At 34.4% G+C, this 19203-nt stretch overlaps 1 pseudogene; it reads right to left on the reverse strand.

Moving 5' to 3' along the window:
• Nucleotides 1-304: 304 nt before the first annotated feature.
• On the reverse strand, nt 305-16726 carry LOC126717275 (phytyl ester synthase 1, chloroplastic-like; annotated as a pseudogene).
• Between the last annotated feature and the right edge of the window lie 2477 nt (nt 16727-19203).

The raw sequence follows: 19203 nt of genomic DNA on the forward strand, positions 1-19203 counted from the left end.
TCTCTACATGAGAATTGATAAAGGTTTGAAAGCCTAAAACATATGAACTTTTTTAAGAATAATAAATTACTCTTTTAACTGGTTTATGTTTTTAAATTTAAAATTATTTAACTAAAAGATTGGGGTATTTTGGAGAGTTTAGGAATTTGTATGAAAATATTTTAGTACGCAAAATAATGAAAACCCAACCGGAATCATGTTATCATGTTATTAATAGTATAGATATGTATAGCTAAAGATATAAATTGCTAGAGTTTTTAAGCTTATCAAGGCTCATATATGTACGCTATCTCACTTGGGCCTCTTGTTTCATAATAATTATCTTATTTAGATATTTTAGACCCAAATCAATTAAATCCACTTAATTGTGAGCCTCCTCTTTAATTTATGTATATGAAATAAATTAGTAATAAAATTATGGGGTGTTACATGCCAATCTCTTGAGCAGAAGTAAGAGCTCTGACAGCAGCCATTGCTTCAACTTGATCCACTGTCTGAGGAAGAACTTTCTCTGCCATAGAAGCTAGAAGATGGAGAAGGAGCTGAAGACTTGATGGGGAGACTTCTAGTAAAATCATGCAGAACCCTCATTCCGTTAGGGATGACTTGATCAATGGGATATATGGTGTTGCTTGTTCTTCACTTGAATATGATTCATAGGTTCAAATTTAATTTTCTAGGAAAGAAGTAAGTGCAACCATTAGTTAACTCATTCAATAAACCTCAGCTTTCATATCAAAATTGTAAACAACTAGACATGGTGTTCTGATTTGATTTATTAGACATAATCTCCACTCTGGACCAAAATTGACTAAATTTAATTTTAGACAGAAGGAAAACCAGAACAACCACGTATCAAACTTTAAAGCTATACATTCTGTTCCTGGAGTAAAGAATGAATTTCGCAAGATAACTGCTTTAATTAAATATGATTATAGATACCTTTTGAGATCAGACTAGAGTTTGGTTGATTTTGTGTTAAGAAAAAAAAGTGGTGTACACTGTATAAACAGTCTTTTTTTTTTCTTTTTTTGTAGAGAAAATATAGACAGTGTTCAACTGAACAGAAACATATGCACCCTGGAATATGTCCTCTCAAGTGGTGTGCAATTGTGCATAGAGGTGTCTCAAAGGTTGATATTATAGTGTTATTCATCAGACACTGACTGCAACTTAGAATTTGGTCTATAGCTATAGCCTTTATTGTAACAAAAATGACATTGTACCTTATCCTTTTTCCATGAGAAAAAAAGCAATAATTGAATGAATTTAAGACAACAATATACCTCTCAAAACCATTTTTTAGGTCTCAAATACTGGAACTTCAGTTGGAGCATACATTGCTTTATACAATGTTCTATCAACAATACTCCTGTAAGGATCCTCCTCCCGCTTCTCAATCAAGAATGCCATATTGCGTTCGACCTCAGCTTTTATCTGCAAGTACAATTGATTTGCAACTTCCTTGTCCTTCAGAATATCTTCCCTTCCCTTTGTTTTTATGGGCTTCCCGAACAAATAATAGAAGCGGCCAGGTATCTTGGGTACCATCAATGGAAAAAAGAGGTTTGGGTTGGCAACCTCTCCCTTTGTCTCATCCCTAAAAATCCAAACATATTCCATCATTAGAAATTGAATCCTATAATTGAAAAGTGGCTAGCATCTCTAGTTTTTGAAATTTTACAAGAGTACAATTGCAATAAAATTATATATTACTCAGAGAGTAATTACCTCACTTTCAACGTATTATGGCTCATAGCTTCTCTGATTAAATCATTAACCACTGGGATCTTAATTAGATCGTTGTAATCAAGAAGCATCTGCCATGGTTGATAAACATAAAAGCACAAACCCAAAGCAAGTAGGATGTTAATTGCAATATCAAGCTCAATAAAAGAGAAAAACAATATGAGGGTGTTTTTCAAAATCAATTTTGTAAAATATGTATGTATATATATATATATTAAATTGTGCATTTGGGAATTATTAAAAAAAATTCATTACTTTCCAACCATCACAGTAGAAGTACTACAGTGTATTTTCGTAGTTAACCCAAAATTCCAGGTTTTATTAACTTGTATTTGATTACTGTTCAAGCTAGTCCATGATTATGGACCTCACTGATCTTTCTTTCACTACATGTATAATTAACTTTCTGTTCTGTAGTGAGTACCATCTTAATCCCTTTAGTTAACCATAACCAAGCTCATTCCTATACTCTGGAATTCAAACTCCCAACCTTCACAAAAACTCAAATAAACCATAAAAGTAGCATTTAAAAACATTCATCTCTAGAGTATAAATTTTGAAAACATAAAAAAGGAAAAAAGAGAAAAAACGATGATATAAACATAAGATGCAAAACATATTAATATTTCACCATCAGAAAGAGGCTCTTATACTAAAAGCATAGGACTAGTTAGATGCGCAAAAGTAGAAGCTTACTTCTCCTACATCATCTTCTCCCACAACTCCAAATGGTACAATTGTGGCCCCAAACCGTGCTGCCATTCTCACAAATTCCTGCTGGTCGGGCCAAAATAACTTGTATTCTTCTCCCTAGCAATATAAAAGAACCATAACTGTTGGAATAAAGTTTAGACATATATATATACACATATATATATATATAGATAAAAATATATAGATATAGCCCTTGCTAAACAAAAACAAAGATTTAGGGCAACAAGGTCCTCTAATAACATTTAAATCCTCTCTCAATGACAGACTACTCACACAAACAAAGGTTGAAGGACATATTAGTGTAACAGATAATCTACCTTGCATATAACTTTAGTGAACCATGGCAACAACAGAGTGTACATTAGGTGATTACTTCCAATTATAAACTAACAAATGGATTGAATGTCCCAGCAATCTGCCTTGCTTATAACATTCAGAAATAAATGAACAGACAGTCACAACCAGTAAGAGCTGTTGGAGACTTATATTCTTTCACTCGTACAAGCAAGACAAAATAAAAATTTGGAAAGTAAATGATAAAGCAGATTTATGAGTACAATAGTTGACAGTTACAAAATGTATTGTTCTTTAGTTGCAGTAAAGCAGGTGAAATGAAATACAAGGAACTTGACAGACCTTGTAATGCAGAGCCTCACGTAACCCACCAGGATAAAGAAGCACATGTGATTTTGTCGAAAGCAATTTGAAAAAATTGCTTCCAGTAACAGGAACTGCACCAAACACTTTCACCCAATCAGTTATAGAAAATTCAGAAGATGAACTCTCAAACATCCTCGAAAACAACATGGGATGCGCTAAGCCACGAATCATAATGTTCTTCTCCCTTAAGAATCCTTCAGCAAGTGAAGGGAGTTCCAGTCCCATAAACATGTGATTACCAACTAATAACACAGGACCTTCACTTGGAACGCCTGCAAGACCTTTCATTATCTTTCCATCTTCCAAAGTTGAGAACAGTATCGGATCAGTACCAACGCGAAACAACCTACCATTAATGCAATTTTAATATCAATCTTCAATTTAGCATGGCCACAGATATCTGATAGAATCAACTTAAACAGGCTGCAGGGCAACCAAAGCCCAAAGACAAGTAGGACTAGTTGCTTGCAGTTCACAGTCTGCCCAATCAGGGTTTTAGACCAAGGTTCTTAGAATTCAAAACTAAGTTTATCAAAAAGTTGGTTCAAATTATGAAACTACAGGAAAATAACTATAGGTGATTCCTTCAGTCTGTAAATTGTCTACTCTCAGTGTGTGAGGTCATGTCATCATATATACATGCAATAATAGAACTAATCAGCATAAATGGAATTTGATCATTTGTGTACACTATTAACAAAAACTAAAAGCTTTTTATCAAAATAAAAGATGAGCATGATGGTGATGATGAAAAGATTAGATAAGCAAAATAAATTGATGTCAAGTCTTGGACATGCTACTTTGGCTCTGCAATGTAGAGTTTAAGTGAAAAATAGTGGAATAAGAGTTAGATTTCATGTAAAGCAGAAAGAAAAGTGATGATAAGAAAGGAGAATGGGAGATGTACACAGCATATTTTTTATGGATTGCAGGAAGGGAACAAATGTTTTTTCTTCCTCAATCATATGTTTGGGTTAATATTGTGGGCCTATTTCTGATGCATGATCATAAAATGAAGCCAACAGTTTTAGGGGTTGCTAGAGAGGGTAGGCGAGGGCCCCATGACCCCATGACTGCATTACCACACATGCTATATCATTCATTATAATTGAACTAAACATGAACATGAGAGTGTATTTACAGTATCATCCCAGCCTCTACCACCTACACATATTCACAGATTTTATTGTGCTTTTCAACTTGCATTTTCTGGTATCTCTAAAACTAAAATATCTTCAATTTCATATTTTAGTGATGCCTCTGAAGTTTATATTTGCAATTAGACCAACATTAACTAGTTGATTATGCAATAATTCTTTTTAGACTAAGCTTAGAAGACAAGGATTAATATTATACCATATAGTTTCAAAAAATCTCTTCATAGAAACAACTCTGGACATCAAAAATGAAAATAAATATAAGAAAGAGGATAGAATAATCTTAAATGTGAAAAGGGTTCTTTGGAAAGAGAGGGGAAAGAGTCATCAAAATCATTTTCTTTTAGTAAGAATTATCCAAACTTAATAGCTGAGCATATGGAAAAATATCATGTTTTCTATATGAATGTAACTCACTCCCTAGGACTCATAATAAAAAGCTCAAAGCTAAAAGATTTCACTTGCCGGAGCCACCCAACCATTGAGATTAATACGCAAAGGACTTCCAAACCTATGAAACATGAATACCAACACGAGATGACAAAAGACATGGTGACATGTCATTTCAAAATAAAACTAGGGTACGGTAAGGTAGGGATATGGCAATTAATTTATTCTTTACTATTTATTTTTACATATTTTATATTTAGCATTGATCTTAAGCTGAATTTCTTTAAATCTTTGTTTGATTGGATGTTAACATTGGGGTTTTTTTCACTGTGTTCATTGTTAGATATGATTGATTTGTGTACCTTGCAAAGTTGAATTTCATGTTCCCATCATACACTCCCTGTGTACTCAGGTTTTTTCATCAATAAAATATCTTTACTTATCAAACAGGTTAACAAATATTAATTCAAACTTTCTTATAGGTCAATGTTATTTCTCTAATAATAAATATGTCAGCATAAGACCTAGAATGTGAAAAACCTAACTAATCAGTTGGCTAATTGATCAAAACTACTATATGTTTGGCAGTAAATAGGCTTACCAAGCCTGCCAAAGGTGTATATATGATTGAATGCATTAAGATGAAGCTAAGCAATTGTTTACCAAAAAAAAATTAAAAAAGAAATGAACCATGTTTTACTATTAAACTTGTCCATAAAAATTAATTACAATGAAAGTCAGATAAATATAGCCAAATTCTTACCAACAAAAGAAAATAAAAAGTTTCCAGCACTATTGCGGGTTATAAAATCTAGTTTATATTGTTGGGTTATAGATTGACCTCGGTTAATAAATTCAAATACCAAAGTTGATTAATTAGGTCAAATTACATGCAAATCATAGAAGCACTAACAAATCACCAAATAAACTAATGTGCAACGGAAATTAAATGACACGGTGATTTGTTGACGAATAAGGAAAACCTCTCGCAATGCGAAAATTCCACCAGGTGAATTTCAGGTCACCACTCCTAAGAATTCACTAATCAAGAACAAGCAGTTACAAGTATAAGAAATCTTACCACTACCCTGGACTATCCTAAAATACCAACCTACAGTTAAACCTTTACACCAATCCTCAATTGGACTTGATCTTGTAGAGACTTCTCTCGAAGCACGGATCCTAGTACGTGACTAACTCTTTTGCACGAATTCAAGTACGTGACTAACTCCACAGTAACCCTTTGATTGCTGTAGTTGATTTGCAGCAGTTTCACATAGAAACACCAAAAAGATCTTCAATATTGGACTGACATAGACACAACCAATATTATAAGTGTATTAGTTGTTGGAGACAACTTTATATTATTTCACCTGTACAGGCAAGACAAAATACAAAATTTGGAAGTAAATAATAATATAGCAGATTTAGGAGCAAAAAAATTGACAGTCACAGAATCAATGGTTCTATTCCTATAGTTGTAAAATAGGTGAAACTAAACACAAGGAACTTTGACAGACCTTGTAATGCAGAGCCTCACGTGAACCACCAGGATAAAGAAGCACATGTGATTTTGTTGAAAGCAATTTGAAACGATTGCTTGGGGTAACAGGCACTGCGCCCAAACACCCTCATCCAATCACTTAAAGAAAAATCAGAAGATGAACTCTCGGCTGTCCTCGAAAACAACATGGGATGTGCTAAGCCACGAACTATAATGTTCTTCTCCCTTAAGAATCCTTCAGCAAGTGAAGAGAGTTCAACTCCCATCAACATGTGATAACCAACTAATATCACAGGACCTTCATTTGGAACCCTGGCAAGACCCTTCACTATCTTTCCATCTTCCAAAGTTGAGAACGGTATTGAACCAGAATCCAAGTGAAGCAACCTACCATCAATGCAATTATAATATCAAGCTTCAACTTCACATGGTGATAGATATCAGAAGGATACAACTTAAACAGGCTGGAGAGCAACCAAAGGCCTAAGAATAGGAATACGAGAAGCAAGCTGCAGGCTGCCCAATCAGGACTTTAGACCAAGGTTCTTAAAATCCATACTTGTTTATCAACAAGTTGGTTCAGAAATTATGGATTCACTGGCAAATTACGACTGGGGATTTCTTTGGTCTGTTAAGATCGACTACTCTCAATGTGTGAGATCATGTCATCACATCCAAAAAATAATAAAACCAATAAGCATAAATGGAATTTAATTATTTGTGTACTTTAAACTCTTTTTGTCAAAACAAAGATGAACAATGGGATAAACACAATAAATGTTTGTCAAATCTCAGACATGCCATTTTTGCCCTGCAACATTAGAATTAAAGTGAAAATTAGTGGAATAGGACTATAGGAGTTACATTCCACGTAAAGCAAAAAGAGGAGGGATGAGTAAGAGAATGGGAGAAAAATTTGTTTTCGATCATATGTTGGACTTAAGATTGTGGGTATTTCTGATGCATGATCAAAAAGATTGACACAAAAGTTTCGGGGTTACATGAGGGGGTGGGTGAGGGCCCCATGACTGCATTAGTTATAGGCTTATAGCAGACATGCTTTATCATTCAATTTTATTAACCAAGAACATGAGATGTGTGTTTACAGTATTGTCCTAACCTTTAACACCTACACATATTCACAAATTTTGTTATGCTCCTCAACATGCATTTTTTGGTATCTCTAAAACTAAAAGATCTACAGTTACATACATTAGTGATACATAAGAAGTTTATACTTGCAATTAGACCAACATGAACTAGTTGATTATGGAATAATTTGTTTTAGAAAACACTTAGAAGACAAGGATAAATCTATAAAGTTTTAAAAGAGCTCTACATAGAAACAACTTAGGACATCATAAGTGAAAATAAAAATAAAAAGGATAAAATAATCCTGACATGGAATGGGTTCTTTGAAAAGAGAGAGAGAAAAGAGTAATCAAAATTTGTTTCGTTTGGTAAGAATTATCAAAACTTAATAAATGAGTTTATGAGAACATATCATGTTTTCTGCACGAATGTATCTCTCTCTCTCTCTCCCTCAACCCTAAACCCTAAAATAAAAGAGTCCAAATCTAAAAGATTCCACCTGCTGATGCCACCCAACCAGTGAAATTAATGCTCAGAGGACGTCCAACCTTTCAGCCTCCAACTGTAAGTCTCCAGTTTCAGCAGTGGAACTAGGCGTTTAGCTATTGGGTGGGAGGGCTAATTAGGGACAGAATTGTGTGTATCTATATATATAATATAAGATAAGAAAAGTAACTGCATTTTTGGGGGAGCCACTTATATACATAATTAAACTTTATCCTCAAATGTAAAGGAAAATTTAAAGCATTTAGAAAATCTTGGGGGAGCAATGGCCCCCTCAAGCTATAACATGGCTTTGTCTATCAATAATCAACCCATAGCACTTAGCCAAGAGGCCAATGAAACCAGGATATCAACTTTTTACACTTTGAAGACATAAGTACAAAATAAAACTTCAACTGAAGTATTGAAGAAAAAAGGTGACACTAAATGAAAAAAGAAAGTATCACTAGGTTAAAATGATGTAGACAAATCTTGAGACAATGACCTCATTGTCCACCTAGCTGCACCTCAGCATGATATTAAATGTCACTAATTGATATCATATTAAAGTTCTACAAATATAATGGTGTAATGTACTTGTATAGCAACCCCTGAACAGGATCTCAATTAATTTGCATGCCCAAAAGCATCATAATAAGGAGAGCTAGGGGGATGAGATATGTGTGTGTGTGCGAGTGTGTGTGTATGTGTGCGGTGTGTTTGTCTGTGTCAGTGTGCCTGCGTGCTCCAATGACTTACCCGATTATTTGATCACAGAAATAGTTGAGTTATGTCATACTAGGAGGAAGAAAATCTGAGGCATAAGAATGCCTCCTTGAACGACGAAATTTGCTAGTACCCTTAATAACTGTCATCAAACCAATTCCATCTTCCTGCACCATGTCAGAAAACAGTGCAGTCAATTTGTTTTCCCACAATAAAATAGCAGAATAGAGTGAGAAACATAACTTTGATACCAAGTTAGAAAAGGTAAAACATAGCTTTTCCCTCATGATAAAGTGCATAGGAAAATATAAAAACAAAAATAAAGAAGAGAAAGAAAGCAAAAGAGAGAGAATGTAGGGAATTAATGTGGTTAGGCCTTAGTAGCTGACATCCACAACAAAAATTCCTTAATGGTTATATCTTTATTATTAAGCTCTGTTTATTTCACAATAAACCCATTGAAGGATAATTATATTAGGATAAATCTTGAAGTAACCCAGGAAGTTACAATAATTGCACTACAATTAGACTTAGGATTACTTTACTTGCACTCCAAGATAATTAAATGCAATGAATCTAAAATAGAGTTATATAACAGACGAGCCTTTACCAAGATTAGATCGTACCATAATATTTCTAACTTCCCCTGAAAATGCTTGAAGACAGCTTGAGTTTGGAAAGAAAGATAAATCTTGAAGGAAATTGGGAATGAACTAGATGTGGAGCGGATCAAGCGGAATTGAAATTCAATGAAGCGTATATAACAAGCTAGAACAAGGGCCAGATGTGCACGATGATTGAGTATTGAATGATAAGCACGGTGCAGATCATACCTATGGAAGCTACTGATGAGAGGTGTGATCTGAAAAGCTATACATGAAGATGATAGAGATGTGTGACCAGAAATAAAGTCAATAAAGGCTTCCAAACAGGAGCTTAGACCAAGTAACGCAGTTTGAAAATGATAAAGACCCATTAACAAAAAGAAAGTCTGTAAAGGAGGCTACCAATCAACATGTTTTATGATACTTAGCCAACATGGTTGAGGAAGCATGAACAAAAAGAAAGCCAATAAAGGTTACTGATCATAGGCATAGTCCAAGTAACACAATCTGAAGATGATAAAGATGCATGATTAGAAAGAGGTGAATAAGGAGACAATTGGTGGTCTGTGATACTCGGCTAAGAAGGTTAAGGACACTTAATAAGAAGGAAATAGATTAGGATGAGCCCTGCAGAGTGGCTGGTAGCAGTGTTAAGAGAAGAATTCTGGATTTGACAATTAAAAATCATATTAGAAAAGATAATACGTAACTCTAAACCATGCTAGAGAAGGCAAGACATAGCTTTGACAAAGTGATAAAGTGTATAAGAAAATATGAATGAGAAAATAAAGAAGTTAGAGAGAGAAAACATTGAGAATTGACATGGTTGAGAATTAAAGGCCAACATCTACAGTGGAAAGCTCTTGATGACTACATATTTACTATCATGTTCTATGTCTTTTACAGTGAATCCATTGAGAGATGTTTATCTTAGGTTAAATCCTAAACTAACCCAAGGTTACAATACTTGCACCACTAGTAGGCTTAAGATTATTTTGCTTGCACTTCAAGTAGGATAAAATACAATGAACATGGACTAGAGTTCTATAACAGACTTGACCCTATTGACCAAGATCGAGTTGGGCCTTAATATCTCTAACAATTTGTATGAACATTCCTAAAGGTACAGAACACAGCCAACAAGCATGACTAGCCCAAGACTAAGCATAAAAGGCCAAGACCAATTGAATCATAAAGTTGTTTATCACAATGAAGCAAACAAGTAGTTAATTTACAGTTCATACACAATTAAAAGAGGGCATGAAGCTTTAGCGTGTGCTTGATATGCAGTCCGTTATGCGGCTTATGCCTAAAAGGGTAGTTGATCAAAAGGCCTGTTGGAAGGGGCATTTTTCTAGGCACCATAATGTGAAATTTGGAAGGCAATCCCTCTGTGCATCATGTGGATTATTTTCAAGGAATAGAATAACCGGACAGTTGAAGGTCTTGAACGATCTACAGTGGATATAAATATGATTTTTTATGCACTCTATATGATTGGATGGCTACTTTAATTGGCCATTCTTTGTCTACTTTGCTGGATTTTCTTGATTGTTGTATTATGATGCAGCTTTAGTACACAACCCGCGTACTTGGAGGCACCTCTTTTTTCTTTTTTTCTTTCAGTCAATTTTTACTTATTAAAAAAAAAAAAAAATTGGCTAACTTCCTGATAGCTTAAGGTTTTGGACTGATGGTTCTCCAACATAAAGTACATGACCATTTCATTCATCCTAAGCATAGGAGAAACTAGTATCACTACCATCTTCTCTTTAAACCAAATAGCAACAGTTTATACATGGTATGTCTTTTTGTTTGCCTGATCCTCAATGTTAAATGTCTGCTTAATCTTTAAAATTTCCAGTTTTTCCTCTGAATTGGGTCCTTAGTATGCAAGATTTCAAGTAGAATACAATTATCATGGAATAGAAGCCCATTGAAACTTTAATAAGTTAAATATTTTGAGATAACTCAAAGTTGATATGTAATCATAAATTTAAAGAAATTTTAAAATACATCTAAACATGGTCCTAGGCTCCAAGTAGATTGAACCATTTACAAGAAATTTAGAAGTGCCAAGAGCCTTGTAGCTCAATTGGCACCTCCTAGTGTTTCCAAAGGAGACGTCCATCCCCTCTCCTCCATTGAAACTATTGAATTATCCAAAAATAGAAAAAGAAATTTTGAAGCAATTCAGTGTTGGCACCATACATATCAAATGAAAAAAGTAGTCAACCAATGTTCCATTGGACAAACTGAAGCCAGAACAAATGGAAAAGGATGTTAGTAGACTTGGGATTCAACTTGGTTGGATTAGGTGATTTTAAACCAATGCAACGAACGTAAATAGTTGGTCAATATGACTGAGAGTACCAATCTAAGGAAGTCAATGTTCATGAAAATCAAGGTGTCATCAACAGCTTTACTAACGTGGAAGTGATGATGAGAGCTAATTATGAGATTATATGATAGATGTACATATTCTCACTTACCAATAAAAGGGTATGCCCATTGTCCTTGAAGTGACGAACAACACAATCTTGTAATGAGTTCTTAACTCGTTCGGCTTCATCTCTACTAGGAAGCATGTTATCCTTGCCACTGAAACGCAAATACTTCATCAATCTTTACAATCAATTAAGATTTACCACTTTAAAAGTAAATTCAGTATCTCAGCAAGTAAAATCTAGAGAGAAGAAAAACCTAGCCAAGACAAGAACTTCGGCTTTAACAGCATGGAGACGGGAATTGGCAAAAGCAGCAGCTGATTTAAGCAGCTTCAGCTTCCAAAGAAGAGTATCCTTTGGTATAATATCATCAAAACCCTGACAACAAAATGGAGTGATGCAAAATTCATATTGACATCTTACTATAGTCCTGACACCACAAATATTAATTTGGCTGCTTCAATAAGTAATTTAAAAAAAAAAAAAAATACACATTGTAATGCAAATGAACTAAGGTATTAACTTAGACTAGACAAAATAAAACACATCCCAACCAGCAATCCTTCTGTACGCATAAGCTAGTGTTTTTACCAGCAACCTTGAACCCATAATATAGGTGATCAAAACTTGGCATGTTTTGGTAATGCAAGTGAGACACATTGAATAAATGTATCTCATCAAACTCTTCAACTGTAGGACTCAATAGGCTTGGTACCCCAATAAAGCAGATTTGCTGAATGTGCAGCAAAAAGAGGTTTTTTTCTCTTTTCTTTCTTTCTTTCTTTCTTTCTTTATTATTTATTATATTTTTATGAGACTACTTTTTCTCATTGTGTATGTCAAGTATTCCATTTTCGCTGTCCCAAAATAATTCTCCGTCATTAATTACTGACTCCCCAATATAACCCTGTTCTTTATATTATTTAAATTTGAATTCTGAAAAGTTTACAACTGAAATTTTGAAACTTATTTATTTTTGTGTGAGATACAAAATATTAAATGATGTTCTCTTAGAAAGTTAGGACTTTCTAAACTGGACATACAAAATGGGACAGAGGGAATATCTTCTAATGATATATAACTAAGCTACAAGAAAGATAAAGCACAGTAGATAAAAGATTTTTGTGGCCAGGCAGCTAATAATTACAGAAACTTCCGTAAATGGAAACTAAAGAGAGTACAACTAAACTATGCCAAAAATACAAAACAAAAGGCAAAAAAGCAAACTAGTTGAAAATAATGGAAATTGAAGCAGAAGGAGAGAAATTAATCTATAAAAACACAAAATAAAAAAGGGGAAACCCAATTGGCAAGCATTCCATACAGAAAGATATGGTAACAGCCCAGTGAGGCTGTGAGACAGCCTTTCAAATCTTTGCCCAGGAGGAAAACTGCTTTCAATATTGACTGCAGCCATCTTCACTGGATCACCTGATGTCAAATAGAAAATTATATATCAGAAATAGAGGAATTTGTGACTGCAAAAAGTGACACAGGATAAAAACACATCTAAATTTAAACGGAAAATAATAATGCAAATCTATTAAAGCAAAATTCAATAAATAAAATTTATTAACAAAAATGTGATTAAATAAATTAGGTCAGTAAGGATTAAAAAGCAGTTCAACCAAATAGACTCAAGTTGTTCCCAGGGTTTGTTCAACTGTGAGTATAGATAGGAGCAGTACAAAACTTATTGTTATAAAATATGCATCTAAAAGCACTTCATTCAAATAAATCGTTTTTAAGTTGACCAACAGACAAGATTCAAGGTTTCACTCAGGGTAAGAATACAGAAATAAACTAAGATGAGCAAATTTTTATGAACATGCTAGCGACAATATTAAAAAAGAATTGATATCAAATCAAGCACCTAAGAGCAGCAGCACCAAATATCACAGCAACTGAATTCATATTTCATACACCATAGTAGCTGATTACTTGGCATGAGGTATTCCTAAGACTAAAGGCACAGTGAATTCGTTAAATTAGCAATAATGTATCCAATTTTTTCACACGTTGAAGAATTCCACAAGTGGACTTGGAAGGGGACAGATTAGGTACCCATGATAGAGCTAAGAAGATAGGGAACTGCGCTATGGAGTCCATCAGGCATAGCCTCCAAGATAGGAAACAATGGTTGCAGCTGAGACCTGCCAAATGATGTTGCTAAAACGAAATACCAAAAGATCAGGATTTCTCAGATGATCAACCATTGATCATCAAACAGAAACATACCAAGATTATATTTATAAGAAAAAAATGAACTGCATATCAGGAATCTAACCTGGATTTGATAATATCAGAACTAGGTCAATGGCAGGATTACGAGAAGCAACAGCAAGTGCTAGGCATCCTCCAAAGGAATCCCCAACCAAATAAATTGGCTTATGTGGAGATAAAGCATGTTCGAACCTGACAGTTTCTTCTACAAGTTTTACCAGCCCTTCATACAACAAAATTTACCAAACTATAAATATCATATCTTGTGTCTTAAGGGATAATACAAACCCACCTACATGTGTGAGAAGCATGTACATAACAAATTTGTTAAGACATAAAAATATCTGATCACTGCAAAGGAAATTTCTAAGATTCTGTTAAAAATTGATCTCAACAATTAATGAAATGAATTTTATAACTAAAGTAACATAAATATGATTAAATTTCATTAATTTAAATTCACTTGGAAGATGCCAACCTATTTTGGTTTCGCACTAGGGAGCCCATAGGCAAGCAAAGAAGTACCTGACCAACCAACAATCTAATATCATACCCCATTACCCACAAACACCCTTTACGCTTTTAAATTGAAGAGGGCATGTACAGCCCTTAAGGACTTTTAACTTCACTAATTCAAGCATGAGCCTGACCCCAATCAATCTTGTTGAGGATCTATAGCCTACTTCGACCTTTTGGGACTAGGATTTATATCAACAGTCAAAATCTGTTTAACTATTGCTAACTCATATGACCTTACAACTTTTGCTCAAAATGTACCAACAAATTAATCTATTGTCAGCATAATCGACTCAATTATAAGTAATTGTTAGAGACCCAATTATTCATGTAAGGAATAACAGGGGAAAAAAGTATATAAACATATAAAATGGACAGTTTGGAATAAAGGGTGCAAGCAATAAATGAATAATGGTGTCTTAGGTTTCTGTTCAAAACAGATTTTACAATGTAATAAATCATATTTGCATTTCAAATTAGTTATAATTACATATGATAGTCAAATAGCTACAAGAAGTACAGACATAATCTATCATTTCTTTTCTTTTTTGATAAGTACAGACAATCTATCATTTCAATGAATCAACAATGCAATTGAACTTCATGAAAACCTTAACAAAATTTTTATACACACACAGATTAGTATTTAAAGATTAAGACCTTCAAATGGTGTACGATCGTGAACAGGGATATGAAGGCACCAGACCTCAAAAGCCCTGCAGTGAAGGAATTAAAAATTGTTGCTAACAACTAAAAATAAATAAATAAAAGAATGCAAAAGCATGAAGTCCAGTAACTTAATATTATCCTAGCAAGGAGAAGAAGCAAGTTTCCACAAAAGTCACTGAAAACAATGCACAGAGAGTGAATCAGTTCTTGTTATTCTTAGGCTGACTTAAATGCCAAGCCTTCCAAAAGTGAATTCATTGCCAGAAAAGAACTGATATGCAAGAAAATCAATTTAGTTTTTTCCCAAATAGAGAAGGGCCATCTCATAAAAAGACCTATATATTTCCTAGGTTTGATAGGCTATGGGCATCTATTTTATATTCCTGGCAGAAAAAGTTTAAACTAACTTCTATTCTCACCTTTGAGATGCTTCTTTTCTTTCTCATTTTTTTCTTTTTTGATAAAAAATAATGAATTTAATTTTAAAGTTATTACCATTGAGATGTTTAACTTAAGAGGTGATAATCCAATTAAAAAATAGAAGCAATCACATTCATCATAGACACAAGGGTAATATGACTTACTTCCCAAGAGCTTTATGGTGCAGAACAAGTCCTAAACCAGTACCATCCATCCCTGCATACATTCATACCAACAAAGTTTCAACATCCAGCAATTTTAAATATTAAAAAAAAAAACAACACTGACAACAATATGCCTAAAGTTTTAACCCACCAAAAAACACATTAAACATCAAAGAACAAAATCACTTAAAGAAAACCAAGAAACATATCCACTGAAATCTAGCATCAAGACATATCTCGTAAAAACAAAGCACAAAGCACAAAGCACAAAGCAAATTCAAAAATCATCTTTGAGTTGATCAACCATGGTCAGGCATCCATTACCTGGCAAAAAGAGAAGAATTGGAGAATCCTTCAAAGGGCGTCCACAAGAAACGGGGCAAAACCATCGTGGGGGCCCGCCATCATGCTTAACAATGTCTTTGGCCATATCAAAGAAATCTCTGACAGTCTCAGTCCCATATCCATCATTCCACAAAGGCTTCAAAGTTTCCAAAGCTTCATCCTTTCCTCTCCTCTTCTCCTCAACTTTAGACCTTAAATGCCCATTTCCTTGATCAATTGAAGTCCCACCTTTCCCTCTCTCCCTACCTATAGAAGTTCCATTCACCACAACTGAGTCTGAGGATAACAATTTAGCATCAGCATCACCTAAACTCCTCACTTGCACCCTACTCTTATACTTATTCTCAGAATTCGACACAAAAAAGGGCAATACCCGGAAACCTATAACTGATGCCATGCCCTCTAAATGCAATGGCAGACTCTTTTTCAAGACTCTTTTCCAAGGACACACTCGAGTACAGCTTAAATAAACTACAATTTTTTCAGTTAGAAGGTTCCATAAACCACTCTAACTGAGTCACTCACATCAATTATGTTTAGCACAGACTATACTAAACTGAAAAAAAAAAATGGCTTTTTATATGAAGCTATCTAAATATTTAAAGCAAACCCAGAAAGCAAAATGTACTAAATAAGCTCCAGCTCACGTATTGCTTCAGTTCTTAACTTCCTACCCAACATGAGAAACAAGTATGGAAACAAACTAAATGTGGAAGTGGAACATTAAATGTGAATAACAGTCATGGGCAAGAACAGAGTTATGTTATAAGTTAAAAGGTAACTATAAAACGACAGTAAAATATGAGAAGGACAGCACTGATTTAGTTCTGGAACATCTATTTCCTGTAATTTGGCTTCATTCTTGAATTACCTCATGCGAGTCTACACAGTTCTGGGGAGAGAGAGAGAGCACCAGACGTGTGGGACTGGTTGTCCATCTTTTTTTTTTTTATCTCTTTTGTATTGGCCAACATGGTTCTTGGCCAATAAGTTTCTCCGATATAGATTTTCTTTTCACGACAGTGATACCAAAAGCCATTTCTTTATCCAAAATTATACCGACGACCATATTATTTAAAAATTTTAAATGGAAAGAATAAAATTCAAATCATGAAAAGAAAGAAATTGAGAGAGTGGGGAGATGATCCAGATTCCAGCAGAACACACCACAGGTTGAGTGAAAGAAAGAGCAGGGTGGACATGACGACGCGTACACATCACACATAAGTCGTTCACCCCATAGGCCACAAACCCATATGCCATGGTCCCACCCTCAAATCTCAATAGTTCACTACATTTATGCCAATGATCCCATTAATGTGTAAAAGATCAATACAATTGGCGAACGTCACTAACAAAATTTGTACCCTTTTTTGACTAAGTTATTATTAGGACCATAGTATCTTTGCCATCTTTTGATTACAATTTTGTCGTGTTAGAGTATCAGTATTGGTGGGGTTGAAATAGTCACCTTCAACACCAAAAAGAGCCCAACATCAATGGTGCTAGAGCCAAAATTTTTGGCAACTTGCTAAAGTAACCGCCAAGACTAGCCGTTCGCTATAGTTTTGGCAGTTCACCGTAGCAAGAAGGGTTTAAAAAAAATTATTTTATGCCTTTTATGGGTTTTGTGGCAGAGAAAAAAATTAATAGTGTTTGGTTGATGGAAAAAAAAAAAAAAAAAAAAAATTCTCTAGGACCCTAGCTTTTTTGTCACACGCTTTTGTTACAATTTTAACGTGGTAGACACTTAAACTGTGAATAATTGTCTATTACTTTTACATATGCTACCACTTATAGTCGAACACATCTAAATATTATGGTAAAAGTCTTTGCACAAAAATTGTGTTTATTGACTTTTTTTGGTTTTTTGAACTGAGAAAAAAAAAAAAAAAAGACTCATGAGTGGTAGTCATTTTGCAAATAATTGTTATTTGTAAAATAAATTAAAATTTTGGGTTTTGAAGGAAATAAATTAGAAACGTGAAGATCTTGTATTCATGTTCTTTTAATTTTTTTGGACATGTATGCATGTCCTTTTAAGGTCCGTATTTGACTATTTTCTCTTCTCTCTCTCCCTCTCTAAAGTCTGAAGTGGTATATGCATGTTACAGAAAGAGCATGTATTTTCTCCTAAAGTCCTACTGAGTACCGACTATTTCTTTCCCGCCTAGCATAGACAAGCCCCAATAATTGATATCTTTGGTGCTTGGTCGATTGGTCCAATTAGACATATTAGAAAATGGAAAATATATAGGTACTCCAATTATACATCTTTAGAAGTATCAGTCAATTAGATGACTCTTATATATAGCTTTTAAATATTTTTCTTTTAAACATGAAGTCAATTTTTTTATGTATAAAAACATTAAAATATATATTTAAATATTTTTTGAATCATAATTGTGGGCCAGAAAATTCATGGCCCAGGCCCATCCTATATCAAGGCCCAGGGCTTGATCTGAAGAGACCAGTTGTTAAGGAGGAGTTTAATGCACGGATAGGATAAGTGAAAAGACTGCTCATACTGTAGTAGGGAACTCTGTGCCTGACAAGCCCCTATTCTTGACCGAGCTATTCCACCTTTACGTCTACTCGCAACCACTTGAGGTATGGGCGGATAGGACAAGTCCTCTGCCCCGAAGGTAAAGCTTACACGTGGACCCTAAAAAGAGGAAGGAATACGAGTATAAAAGGAAACGAAAGCCAAGAGAAAGAGGGGGGGAGGAAAAAGGGGAAGATCCTGATGCTCCTCGGACTAAGTCCGAGGAGTCTAACCCCTCAGGATACGACGCTGTAGGGCTTGAATGTTCAAACCCAACCCTTTTTCTACATGAACTCCTCTAAAATCAGGACCAGACCATCGCCCCGTGATCAAAGGCAAGCCTTTTAAGCCCATTCTCTACAACTCATATTGTTAGGGATCTTTCATGTGTGAGCCCAACGTCATTCTTGGGCCATTAAATAATCGTGTCCCTACAATAATATTCTATTAATTTCAATATTTGGTTTAATTGCACATTTATTTATTCTCAAAAAAATTGCACATTTATATTTAACTTGGAAATTATTCCATTTATAATATTTTTATTTTCATTTTTTATGTCTTCTTTTATATATATGTATATATATATATATAATATTAGTAATTATATATATATATATATAATATTAGTAATTAGTCTACAGTGAAACCAATTATGTACCTGTAGGGACACGATTCTCAAACGGCCCAACAATGACGTTGGGTTCGCACGTGAAGGATCCCTCACAATAAGATTTGTAGAGAGTGGGCTTGAAAGGCTAGCGTTTGATCACAGGGCGTTGGTCCGAACCGGA

Source organism: Quercus robur, chromosome 3 (assembly GCF_932294415.1).
Source record: "Quercus robur chromosome 3, dhQueRobu3.1, whole genome shotgun sequence".
Taxonomy (NCBI): domain Eukaryota; kingdom Viridiplantae; phylum Streptophyta; class Magnoliopsida; order Fagales; family Fagaceae; genus Quercus; species Quercus robur.